This window comes from Cloeon dipterum, chromosome 4 (assembly GCF_949628265.1).
Source record: "Cloeon dipterum chromosome 4, ieCloDipt1.1, whole genome shotgun sequence".
NCBI classification, from domain to species: domain Eukaryota; kingdom Metazoa; phylum Arthropoda; class Insecta; order Ephemeroptera; family Baetidae; genus Cloeon; species Cloeon dipterum.
This window is the reverse complement of record NC_088789.1, coordinates 9414237-9427373: the sequence shown is the minus strand read 5'-3', so window position 1 is coordinate 9427373 and position 13137 is coordinate 9414237. Positions and strand designations below refer to the sequence as shown.

Below are 13137 nucleotides of genomic sequence, written 5' to 3'. Positions count from 1 at the left end.
AACAATGAAGAGAGTGAACCGCTTTCCAGAATAAGTTTATTTCTGCGTGTTCTCGTGTAAAGTTTGTTTTCGTTCAACCTTAACGAAATCGCCGCCTGAGGGAATTCCCGTGCCGCAATGTATTTTTAACAAACTTTAGGCACCAGCAGCGGGCGCATGATGATAATTTATGTTGTTCGGCAATTCATACGGAAAACGCGTCCTATGTGCTATATATTTGTGCGTGAAAAAGCTTGGCGGCAGGCGCAACCAAGTAATCACCATTATTGTTGTAACGAACCCCATCAGTTGCGAGCGAGTGAGCGCGGTTTATTTTTACGCGGTGGTGTGTGGCGGCCGTCGCTCGAATTTACAACACGCATGCAATTAAACATATGACGGGCTGGTTCTCACTCTCCTTTTTTCTCTCGAGCCGCCATTAGCACCACATGCACGGTGTTAAATATAGTGTTATGCCCTTATTATGAGACTTTGGAACACTCGAAAAATTCTCACGTTTGTGTATGAGTATGAGCTGGGCTCGTTGCGAAAACGCGCCGGAACCATCAAGTGGAAAAATCCGAGGCGCGCCAATAACGAGAATTATTGATTTGGGTCCTTGTAATTATTTTGTGAGAGAGGTAGGTTGGAACCCTGCGACGCCTCGAATCTCGAATTAGTGCACAAAGTTAGAGGACTGATAAATTGACTAAGCGTTGCGATTAATTATTATTTTGACTATTTTTTTTTGCCTGTGCATCTCTTTCGAGAATTACAATCAATTTGCTGCACAAAGGTTCCCATTTATGATAAAGTTAATATGTTAATTGGATTGTTCTCTAATTTGATTGATTGATTTTTTGAAAGATAATTTTTACGAATATGAATAAATTTAATGAACTTGCAGCTGTGGGTTCACCACAAGTCATGTAAGAACTTTCTTCTCTTTTGGCCGAAACTATAACAATGTAATCAACTCTAATCTTTTTGCACGGGGAGGAATATTCAGCTACTGAGGACCTCGTATTACATATTTCATAGCACGGCTTTGGCTTTATATAAACTAGTTTTCGTTAGTTTGAGGCAGCATCAGCATACAAACCCACCTTGTCTGCTAAATTTCCATACGTATAAACAAATTTGTATTATCAGACCCAAAAAACCAACTTCTACAGGGCTCTAGTGCAAACTAATATCGCAGTATTAGGTATCTGGTTTGGAACCAAATATTGGACGCGTGTCCACAGGCCGTACACATTATTTTACACAGGCTCCAGTGCGGGAGCAGCAGGAATTCGTCCTTTTACATTCCTGGCTGCTAATGCGACTCATATTTTCGGCAGGCGACGGATCTGTTCGCGCCGCAGGCCCAACCCGGTGTAATATGTGCTTTCCTTCTCGGGAAGCGGCTGCCCGTCGGTTGTCACTCAATCCGGACGCACGTGCAGCGAAACAAAAAATAGCGGGAGGGTGCTGCGGCCGAGAAAGGGTGATCAAGTGTTATGAGGCGCACCTCGAAATCCATTAGGGATGCATTTAACGCAACTAAAAGTACTTTCTAGTACGCCGCAGCGCATAGAATGCGCCTCGCTGGGACCCGTTCCAATAAATATGGCCGCATCCGTGTGGGATTTTTCGAATTTTATCACTCGCACCAGGGACGAGTGGGTGCCTCACTCAGCGGGCAAGTGCGACGATTTATTTTTACGTTCTGCCGTTAGTATACTATAGCTCTGTTTTGCATTCTTGCCTCAATCTCCCGGCTCTTCCGCTAATGATCAGGCTGATTAAATGTTATGGGAGCCTGAGTGGGTTTCCAATTTTATTACAAGATTATATGGCGGCTGTTTAAAAGAGTTAAAAGAGGATAACGATAGTATAGCGACGAAATCGAGCATGTATGGATAATTTTTATTCCAATTCAATAATATATGCGGCCATGGAAATGAATGCCTAAGTCGTAGAAGTTCGCAACCCTCATAAAAATCTTGAAAAATGCTTTATTCTCTATTATATAGTAGTTAAAATTGAAATTCTAGACAATTGTAAAACTTTAAATCTATTTTTTACTTTTTGCTATCCGCAATATAAATTTAATTGATTTATTTTTGTTCTAGGCACATTCCGCTGATTTGAACGTGTACTTCAACTCTGTTGGTGAGTATAGCTACGTGCACATAATGTTTCCAAACTCTCCCTTAAGTAATTCGACTTCTCGTGAAAGAAATCAAACTTGGAGGAGCTGCAGTGTGCAGTGAGCATTCAAGAACACACTCGGGTGCGGCTTCATTCGCTTCTCCTCGTCTCGGAAGGGCTCTTCAAACTTTGCCAATACTAATCCGGGTCCCTGCTTATTAGTTTATAGCGCACATATTAAAAAGCACCGCGCGGCACTCTTTTTTATCGATCACGCGGGTCGTACGTACACACGATATATAATTTAGCTGTGAGCAGAGAGAGAGAGAGAGAGAGAGAGAGAGAGAGAGAGAGAGAGAGAGAGAGACCGACGTGCCAGCGAGAAAAGGAGGAAAAGTTTTAACGGGCCACGTGCGCGCAAAAGGGAATCGCTAAATGCCTCAGTGATTAATGGAGTTTTGGCCCGGCTGTCATTCACAAAATGCGTGGCCATTTGCCAAAATCGAGTTTGATGCGCGCATCAAACACCGCCAGCTTGCCTGACGCTTTGAGCATTGCCAGAGGTGCATCCCACCCCTGGAGCTCACTAAAAAGTCTTCATTAACGCACCCTTGACGTAATAGGGTCGCAAAACTTTGAGTCGTTTCAGATCTTCGAACATTGCAGGTCGGGATTCGCTGCTTAATCGAAATCCGGTTTAATTCCCTTCACAAGCAAAATTTTAAAAATGTTAGGGAGGTGGAAGAAGCCAGAGTATCTGATTCTCTTTAATTATTTTTAAAGTGCATTTCATTCTATATGGTACCCTAGCCACCAGTTCTGGAAATTTTACAGCTTCTTTTGAACAATAAAAAATATAAATAAACAACAGGACATAAAGTTTGGAGCAGAGCAGACACTTTGCCGGCCATAAAATTTCCATAATTTCACAGCGTAAAAGTAATTTCCCCTCTTAATATTTCAAGAGAGGTTTACTGCGAATTTGGCTGCTCGAATTTCTTGGAGCGTATACACAAGGCAGAACTGTGTGTGCTGTGCGCGCCGAGCAATGCCGCCAACTTAAAGACTTTCCAGACGCGCATACTCTTTAAAAAGAGCTCTTTCCCCGCCGTTTGTAGGGTCCGTTCCCTCTCTTAAATACTTTAGCGTGGAGCCTTAATATTAAATTTTACGCAGATTGTGTGCCGCCTCGGGGAGAACCGCTCTTAAGAAAAATCAATAGCGCTAGAGTTGGGCTAAAATTGAATACAAAGCACACCGACGGCCGACCACTGGAGTGGCCAATTCAAGCGCGCCACGGGAAAAACCAGCTCGGCCTACTCTAGCTCGCAAAGATTTTATTCCCGCTCGAATTATCCCTGCAAAAAAGCAACGGTGGCGGTCAAAGGGAGAAGGCGGTCGACTTTAGTTACAAATTGTTACAAGGCATCATTAACTTTTGCAAAAAAAAGAGAGCGTTTAGCCCCGTCTTTCTGAGCTCCGCTTCTGAATGAGAAAAATTGAAATTGAATTCCGGTGTCTGATTGATATTCATTACGAACGCCAGCGAAAAAGAAGAGTGCCGCGCCTGACAATAGGGCTGGAATTGGAATGTTAGACGTTTGACTGCGGCCGGCGCATCAGATCGATTTTCATATAAAAAGGACGAGTTTACAGCGTTGAAAGTCGTATCTTGATAAGTTTTATTTCTTCGTCAGCCGAAAAGTGTCGTCTCGATGCACAGCAGGACCCAACACGTGTTGCCGGCTCAATACTACTACAATCGGCCCCTTGAGAGCGGCGCGGCGGCGGCGGGGTGATTTACCAGTATAAATACCACTGCTCACATATTGTGCTGGCCCAAGAGCCGTAACTCATCCGCCATAAAAAGCGTTGAGCACGGGAAGAAACAAAAGTAGATAAGTAGAAAATGCGACCTTTGCAACTAACTCTTTCAAAGGGGAATGGAAATCCCTTTCAAGCCCGGACGTGACCTTTCGCCCTCGATATTTCTCCCGCGCTTTGAGCCAAAGTGTAAACTTATCCTTTGTGTCACACTGCGGAAGAATAAATGGAAAACAAATTCGACGCGCTGGGAGTGAGTTTGACACCGTAATTTATAAGCGATCCGCTGGATTGATGACACGCGCGTCGATTTGACGACCAGCAGTCAAAATATTTGCCATTAATCGCTCTGGATTTTTCACGCCAGGCTTTCGACTCGTTGCGGTTTGCGTTGTGCGAAATTTGTGTACGCACCAAACCGAAAAATACATATTTTCACTGTCAACGCGACTGGAAATGTGTGTGCGCAAGAGAGAAGTATTTATTGGAGGGTCGCTCAGTCATGCAGTGCAATCGATACGCCGCGGATAGAGAGCGACGCAAAAAACGCTCTGCCGGATGGAAAGTGCACACAAACTGCCACTGATTTGCATGGCACGGCGATTTGCGTTTTATGCCTGGCGTTAAATTTCGCGATCCTGCGGCAAAAAGGCGTGCACGGTGTATTGGAGTACCCGCTTTGCCAAGCGAAGAGGGAAACGATCGCAGTAAATTCGCTTTCTCTGGTGGTAATAATTGTTTAAATTATCGATGTTTAAATACATTCCAATCCACGGAGGCGGTACTCAAATGTTCAGCTGGCATTAACTCGCTAAGCCGATTGGGCCTGATGGGATATTAGTTTATGGCATTATCGCTGCGAGCGGACTGATTTAAAAATGCTTGCTGGATTATATATTTCAATTTGGTTATTTTCCCGCGACGTAATTGCCTTCGGGATTGATTTTAATTACTATATGTGGAACCATTTATAGGTTTTTTTTATACATAAATCATTAAACATTCAGCTGAGAGCTGAGGGAATTTCCAGGAAAAATTAATTTACAAGAATAGATTCTCAGCATTTCAACTAAGAAAGTCCAGTGGATAAAACTTTCCACTCGTTGATATGTAGAAAAATTTATTAGACTGAAGAGTGGATTGAAAGAGAAAGTAAGAAGTGGGAAAATCAGTCCACCTATTATTCATGTAAATAAAGTTCATGTGGTAGAATTTCTGCTTTACAGGCATAACAGACGATGTCAATGATCAGCGTGCGTGCCTTCACTGACGCAATCCCCTTGGGAAATCAAATTCATACCGCCAGTTCCATATGAGAATTTATAAATGCACGTAGCTGCTCGCTCTCGGACAGCGAATGTCAGATGAAAGGCCGCTGGCCGCGAGCAATTATATTTCCCATATTAAATAATAAAGGGCACGTCGAAAATAGATTTGCAGGCGGAATGAGCCTGACATTTGTGAGTGACGCTCAAAGGCCAGCGGGTGGAACGTGCAAAAAGTGACCTTGCGCGCTTTCAAAAAACCGAAGCCGCATTAATCTACACGCACAGGCGGCAACAATAATTCCACGTCGCGAGATGGCCTCCCCAGGGGAATGATTTTGCTAATGAAACCTGCTACTGTGCTGCTGCTTGTCGTGGCACAATTCCAAAAGTATTAAAGTAAACAAAAGGCGATGGAGGATCAATTTCACGGTTGCTTGCTGCGCCTTAAATATTTATTTATACACTCAATGGGCGCCGTTGTCGCGAATGAGTCAGTGCGCGCAGTTTGATTTGTGCCACGTTGACGCCGATGTTTGCGAATAAAAGAGCGAGAGAGAGAGAGAGAGAGAGAGAGAGAGAGAGAGAGAGAGAGAGAGAGGGAGAGAGAGAGAGAGAAGGGAGGAGAGAGGAGAGAGAGAACGAGCTCAGTTTGAATGGAGGGCCGCTTTTCATTAAGCTGAGAGTCTTTTGTATTTCTGAGCGACTATGGCGCGCGTCAATTCGGCCATGCCTCTTCGGCGGAAACAAACGCTCGCATTGTTCTCTTCAGTGAGTCAATTTCTTTTAGGTGGGATTTCCGAGTGGAAGGGCAACAACTGCAAATTGTGACGGAGCCAAAACTTTGAAGTTGGTCACTCGGAATCTTCAAATTAAATTGTTTTTTTAAGGATTGTTTTTTAACGGACTTCATCCTCGTTGCTTTTTATAAATTTCCTCCTTTAATCTTTCATTCCGACAATTTCCAGCTTCAAAGTAGAGAGTATTGAGTTTTAAGCAACAATGATGAAGTATGAAGTTGTATGGTCGTTTTAATTGTAATATTTGGAACAACCAACCTAGAGTGTTGAAATTTCAACCAATAAATAAGTTTGAATTAAGAAATCTTTTTTCCATTTAATTCCATTTCATTTCATTTATAGTGTGGGAAAAGGATTGAAATGCGACTTTACTTGAACTTTAAAAAGTGATCCAATATTCAATCTTAACTGGGCGGAATTATGATTTTTATTTTACAAAATAGAGAAAATTAACCTTGAAAGGAGACAATCTGTTGCTCTTGCTCAATACAACTGGATACAATTTTCCAACTTTAAACTTAAATGACAATTCAAAATGTATAATATTCCAACGGTATGTGTTTTTGATTATAGTTATTAAAATATCAGCCTCGGATTTATTAACACAATTATTTTAGTTCTCAGTCAGTTCTTCTCACCTCCTTTTTTCTATTTTGAGGAAGAAAATATCTTTTTGAAAAAAAATTTAAACCAATCATTGGTTCAGTGCAAAACTATGCGCAACTCCAGAATTGAGATTGCCTTTCAGGTCCCTCCCTTTTCATTACCAACGAAATTAGCGGCATAAAAATTTAATCCCGCGGAATGATGATGCGCAGCAGCTTGAAAGCCGTTACAGAGACAATTCAATTGCTTCCCCCCTTGTTCTTGCGCTATTTCCACCCCTGAGTGCCCTTTCGGAGTAATTTTTGCGCCAGAACGGCCGTGGGCCACCGTCAAACTTTGCGTGAGCTGCAGAGAGGGCCGGGTGCTCGCCGGTGAAATATTTAAATGAGCTCCACCGACGAGGGAGCGTTCAATTAATAAACAGAATATTATTGCCATGCTGGAGCCGGCTTTTGCAACGATCGACGGCCGCCGCACTGAGCAGCCCGCTTGATTAAGGATGCGTGGTAATTAACTACTTAGACAAACATAATCGAAAATTGAATGAATAATCACGGCTGGCGCTGTGTTTGCTGAAGGGCCCGAGTGTTTATTTTGCCTAGGTGCAGCTCGCAAAACAGCCTCTTGGGCAAATTAAAGTGGTGAGCGCGTTCAATATGCACAGAGATTCATCATTATTTCAACTGTTTGACGGGTAAACAGCAAATCCGGCTGTTATTGTGCATACTTGATGATGATGATCCGCCGCCGGTGCGCTGATGATACCCCGGTCCAATTCGCTGTAATTGCCGCCCCGTGGTAATTCTCGCGTTGAACCTGCTGTTTGTGTTTGATTAATACGTTTGGAGCCACCAGCTCGCTTGCTATTTATTTCCACTCCCAGTTGGATATTTCGTTGCCATTTATAAATGATTTAATTATTCCAAGCTCTACCTAGTTTGCCTAATTACAACACATTGTCGCATCGCTGGTTTATATAAATGTGAGAGACTGGTAATTATGTTTTTTGCCACTTTAATGAATTATCAAGAGGAAATATTTTAATAGTAATCGTTTGGTGGATTTTTAACCAATGATATGCGTTTTTTATTGGATTTGTTTGTTTGAGATGATCGAATAAAATAGAATTTCCAGTGATAGCTTTTCTTTTTAACACAATTTTCAGTATTAAAAATTTGCGTAAATACTCTATTAAAATTTTAATCAATGTTAACCTTGGCCTGTGTTAGTGTGAAATGTAGGCTGCACGGAGCGCAATTAAAGCGCAAACTCTGAGAGGTGCGTGGTAATTTATTTGCTGGCATGGAGGAAGACCATATTGCTTCAGCGTCAGGGCGTGATAAATATCAACGTCATTAAATTGATGACGGCGCTTAAATTAATCGACTCTGGGAGGAAATGATTAATGCATAGGTGTAAGGAAGACGCGCACCGCACGTAAAAAAGCAGCCGCTGCTAGGCGAAGCAGAGCAGGCGGCAGCGGTGGCGGCGGCGAGGGCTGAAAGAGAGGCCGGGCCTCTTTCGTCGCGCGCTGCGGGCGAGATGTGCGAAATACATTTAGGCCATAAGTGAGATGGCACAGCACACTCGCCCTACGTATCGATCTGCCCGCCGAAAAACCGAAACAGGCTGCGGGTCAAGGCTGTTCTGATCCCACTTTGGACGGGTGCATTCGACCAAATTGCCAATTTTCCCCCATTCTCTGCTCTTCGTCTGCCGAACGATGGGAAAGCCAGCAAACTTGATGGAAACGAGCGAAAGTGATGTCTGGACGGCTATTGACACGGCACAAGCTGTAGTGACGGCTGCTGTTTTTGCTCTTGCCATCGTGGGCTGAATTCGATCTTAAAAATAAATAAATTTACTGCTTTATTCCCAAATGTTTTAAGAGTAATTCTACTGATTGTACAATGGCTACTCTTACAAGCAAAAATTCAGGCATGGAAGGCTTTAAAAGTAATGCAATAAATTTCAACCATTACTTACTTATTTTTTCAAGAACTCGTTCCATTCCATTCTAAAAATGTTAATTTAGATGCTGTTATTTATGACTTAGGATTCATCGTGAGTACATTCTAATTTTCCTATCTTTCTCAATCACCACGGTGTTCATCTGAAATTATAACATGTTTCTATACTTAAAAAGCTTTGAACATCCGTCTCTATTCGCTCCATGAGAAACTAAACGCAATTTCTTGGGCGTCAAGTTGAGGTGCGTTTCCTTCTGGAGAATTTATAGCCTCCAAAATAAATTAGATTTATACAAGCGGCCGTAATTCTGGCCTGTAATTCTTCATCAGCGTTTCGTACAAATGTGCTCTGAGCAAAAGGAAGAGCTGAAGCTTAACAAACAGAAATAAATTTCACCCATCATAATAATTTTTTCTCCGGCGGCAATCCAATTTCTTCCTGCTCGTTCTTCGGTCCCCACCAACAGTTTTTAGCGCGCGCCAGCGAATTCTCCGCCGCGTCCCTTTCAATAATCTGATAAATGATTTGAGAGGGTAAAATGCCATTTTAATGTTCTGGCTGCCAGTAGTGTGCGGATTCAATTTCTTTATTGGATGGATGTTATATTTGATGCCATTAATCTCGATGGAAGACGTTTGCTCCGGCTGACCTAGTGAGAGCAGCGTCGGCCAAACGAAAGGGAAAACGAATAAAAGAAAGGGAGCGAGAGAGATACATAAAACACACTCACAGCCTTTTCGCTGCTAGTCGGCAATTGTATGTGTTCGCCGGATTATTTTGTCAAAATTGATTTTCGATACAGGCAGCGTTTGCTTATACTTTCACTGCCGATACGACTCTCTCTCTCTCTCTCTCTCTCTCTCTCTCTCTCTCTCTCTCTCTCTCTCTCTCTCTCTCTCTCTCTCTCTCTCTCTCTCTCTCTCTCTCTCTCTCTCTCTCTCTCTCTCTCTCTCTCTCTCTCTCTCTCTCTCTCTCTCTCTCTCTCTCTCGCTTTTTGACGTCGGGCGCGCAACGGCTGGGTGGCGGTGCAACATGCAATTCGGTGCTTACAAAAAACACTGAGCAACATCTCACGCATGTTACGTTACACGAATATTGTTTATGCGGAACGATACCAAAAGAGGTCTGCACCGCCGCACTTTGCCGATCCTCTTTAGCGTACTATTTTATTTCACTTAATCAAACCTTTTTTGAGCTTGAAATGAATCTACGTTTTTTGATAACATTGAATTCCTTCCTGTGATTATCTTTAAATATAAAGAGAAGCGCGTTGAGCCATTTGACTTTGGCTCAAACGATTTCCTATAGCAAAACGACCGTGAAATACGATCTCGACCGGAATCTGAAATGCAAATTCTGCCTCTTGGCGCTTGTGATTTCAGTTCCATGCAAATTCGCTTCGAGCTAAAGGTGCCTTTGCATCGCGCCAAAGCAATTTTGGAGCTGATTCCAGCGCTCTGTGCGCAGAAGAAGCGAACGGGTTCGAAGAGAAAGAATCAATCAAGGCGGCGGCTGCCTCTTTTGTGCAAGCCGGCCTAAATTTTGCTTGCTGCTGGATACAAAACAATGAAACTGAAAGCTAAAAGCGGTGGCAAGACAGTGAAAAATCTTCAAAGGTCAATATCCACGCCACGCCACGCTCGTGCCTTTCCTGTTCGGATCGTTCGTTCATCCATGGGCCTCTATTTAGATTCAGCCTCTGAGGGAGAAAGAGAGAGAAAAAAGGGATGAAAAAACAAGTGGTACGAAAGGATGAGCCGACGAGAGAAAGAAAAAAGGGAAAACGAGGGCTGGCTCGTTGGATGGCGAGATCATTTCACTCCTGGGAGCCAACGCAGGCATGCCTCTTGACGAGTTAATATTTTCCGTGGCCACTGCACAGCTGTAGTGCCTCCGGTATCACCATTCAATCAATCAATCCGTAGCATTATTTCAGCCGCCGGCACCCAAAAGGCCGATCCCCCTGTGCGATGGTTTAATTATGATCCGGCCGCGTTTCTAAAATACACCGCGAGATCGACGTGCGCGGAATAAACATTTACTTCACTCTTCTTTTTTTTCTCTCTCTCACAGTTCTTCATATAGTATAACAATGGCGTTCACAGCAGCGTAAAACAATGAATACCGTCTAGCGAGCTGGAGAATGACGTTGAGACGGAGAAATTTCAGAGCGAAACCAGAATACAAGAGAAGCACCGCCGCCAGCAGTGAAATAAAACACATATCAGCGAGAGAGAGAGAGAGAGAGAGAGAGAGAGAGAGAGAGAGAGCATGCTCGCCTGCTAGGAACGGCCTAGGGATTTGAATGGCGTTCAAGAAACTCGAGCCAAAAACTAGCTTTTGATTTACGACAGCATTAAATCTTTAATAACTGCGGTGTACGTTATTCAATCGCCAGTACAATTTTTACGGCACACTAATCCAGGAAATATGTATTTTATGTTGGTACTAACTGCTCGTGCCGTATTATTTTCCGAGACGATCTGTAAAAAGTCCAATAAAACTGTCAGCTAATTAGTCCTTTGGCGTTAAGGCGTTCGCATGAGTTAACTTCCATAAATTCTAAACTCATTTTGCTCGAAATAAACGTCTGGAGCAAACACAGCCTCGTAAACAACGCAATCCTGCTTTCGGGCTCAAGCCCAGATTTATCCGCGACGCGCATAAAACGCATAAAAAACAATAAAAGTCGCCGGCCGCGCGTCTCCTCGCCCCATTCGCCGGCGAGATCAGCAAATTTCCCGAAACGAGTCGAGTTATGCAACCGGCGCGTCACGGCGGCGTGGCGCGTAGCATACACGCGCTCACTCTATGCCTATTTCGCTCCCTCGTAAAATATACAATTTCACAGTGGCTTAAAAATCGTAATATACGTCTGGCGTGCAGGCGAAATGTCATCTTTTTAGCGGAAAAGAGTGCCTGGAATAAAAGCAAAGCAAGAGGGGGGCCCGAGAATACACTCACACAATTTCGCCGGCGGTGAGCTAGCAGAAAAAGAAGCATGTGAATGGGCCGCCTTCTAGATGTTATTATTTCTCCTTTCTGTTCTGCTCTTTTTGTATATTCATTGCTACCGCAGCGACGTGGAAGAAAGCTGCTGTGTACACTCGGTGTGTACGTATGAGAGAGCGTGTGTCTGTTATTTTATTTTCTCTCTTGCGGAGAAAATAAACATTCCTACGCGTCCTTAGAAGAATGAAACGCCAAACGCTGGCTGTTATCGAGTTATGACCAAGCGGATAAAGCACCTCTTTATTTTGATCCGCCGGCTTCGACAAACAGAGTGGGAACGAAAAGTGAAACAATTTCCTTTGTCTAATTTTTTGCTACCTTGGGAAATTCGGCAAACTCTGCGGTTTGATACGGTAAGCGGCAGCTGATGCAAACATCAGGAGGTCGTGTTTTCCTTTCCAAGGCAAACACCAAAGTCGCGCTCTGCGTGCGATTATTTTTCAATGTCCAAAGGCACAAATCGGGAGGCAGCGAGTGGGATTTGGCTGACTTTAATCCTCCCCTAACAGGCAATTTACGCAAAACACAAAAAAGCCAGTCCTCAGAGCGACGCATTTGCCCTCGCTTTTTCCAGCTCCATCCCTGCCGTTGGGTCCCCTCGCAACCTTATAAATCTGTTGGGCAAATAAACGCGTCATAAATTTGCACGCGCAACACAAAAAGCAGCCACACCTTCACTTTTGTTCGTGTCGGAGTACTCTCTTTCCGTTAAGAGAAATCAAAGTCGTGCAACTTTGCCGTTTTTCTGTTCTCTTTTTAAAGTAGAAATGCCAGAGGTCTCGCAGTACACCAACTAGTTACCATTCCGAACGTTAATACATATTGTATTGTTATTAAATGCGTATGATGAAATTAATTGTTTGGTCAAACAATAGAATAGAATAGAAATTTGTTAAACACGTTAGGCGTGCAACACTACAAACAATTACACAAATTTTCAAAGAGGTTTTTTGATAAATTTAATTTTAATAATAAAATCCAATGAGTTTGACGTTTGACCTAGATAAAAAGCTTTAAAATAGAGGGTGTGTTTTAATTAAAAGTATGCTAATGAGAGATAAATTTCTTTCTAGAAGAATAGATGAAAATCTATTGAAAGGTTGTTAAAATTCTTTCGTTTTACGAGGGAAAGCCAGTAAAGGGCCAAACCACCATGAGAAAGACAAACCGTAAATCCAGCGTAGCAGGTGAACCCACTCTGAATGCCCGCAGAGTCGGGTGAAAAAAACATGCATCCATCTCGAGTCATTACGAGACTTATTTTCGGACGTGACAACAAACACGAAGGCGCAGCAGCAGCGGCTTTTTATTTTCCTGGTGCCCCTTTGTCACATTGAATCTGGTCCGGGGCCAAAGTATTTCAACAAGACTTTGGTTCGTTTATAAATAGAATTCCATCTGCATAGTGTGCTGATTTCGATGCCACACTATTTACCTCTAACTAGTACTTTATGCAAATCGGCAGCGCAGCAGTCTGGCGCGAATATTAATTGTCGACGCCCACCCGCCGCGGCTGAGCGTGCATTTATCTGACAAAGCTGGCT

At 43.2% G+C, this 13137-nt stretch overlaps 1 protein-coding gene across 8 annotated transcripts in view; it reads left to right on the top strand.

The window, feature by feature from the left end:
- LOC135941659 (leucine-rich repeat-containing G-protein coupled receptor 4-like) overlaps positions 1–13137 on the top strand; it is a 106409-nt gene that overhangs the window by 23305 nt on the left and 69967 nt on the right. For 6 of the 8 annotated variants that reach the window (XM_065487274.1, XM_065487278.1, XM_065487277.1 and 3 more), the window contains exon 2: positions 2097–2136. The exons of the other annotated variants lie outside the window; for them this stretch is intronic. The gene's annotated coding sequence lies outside the window, so the exon portion shown is untranslated. The remainder of the gene's footprint in view (positions 1–2096; positions 2137–13137) is intronic. 8 annotated transcript variants of the gene reach the window in all.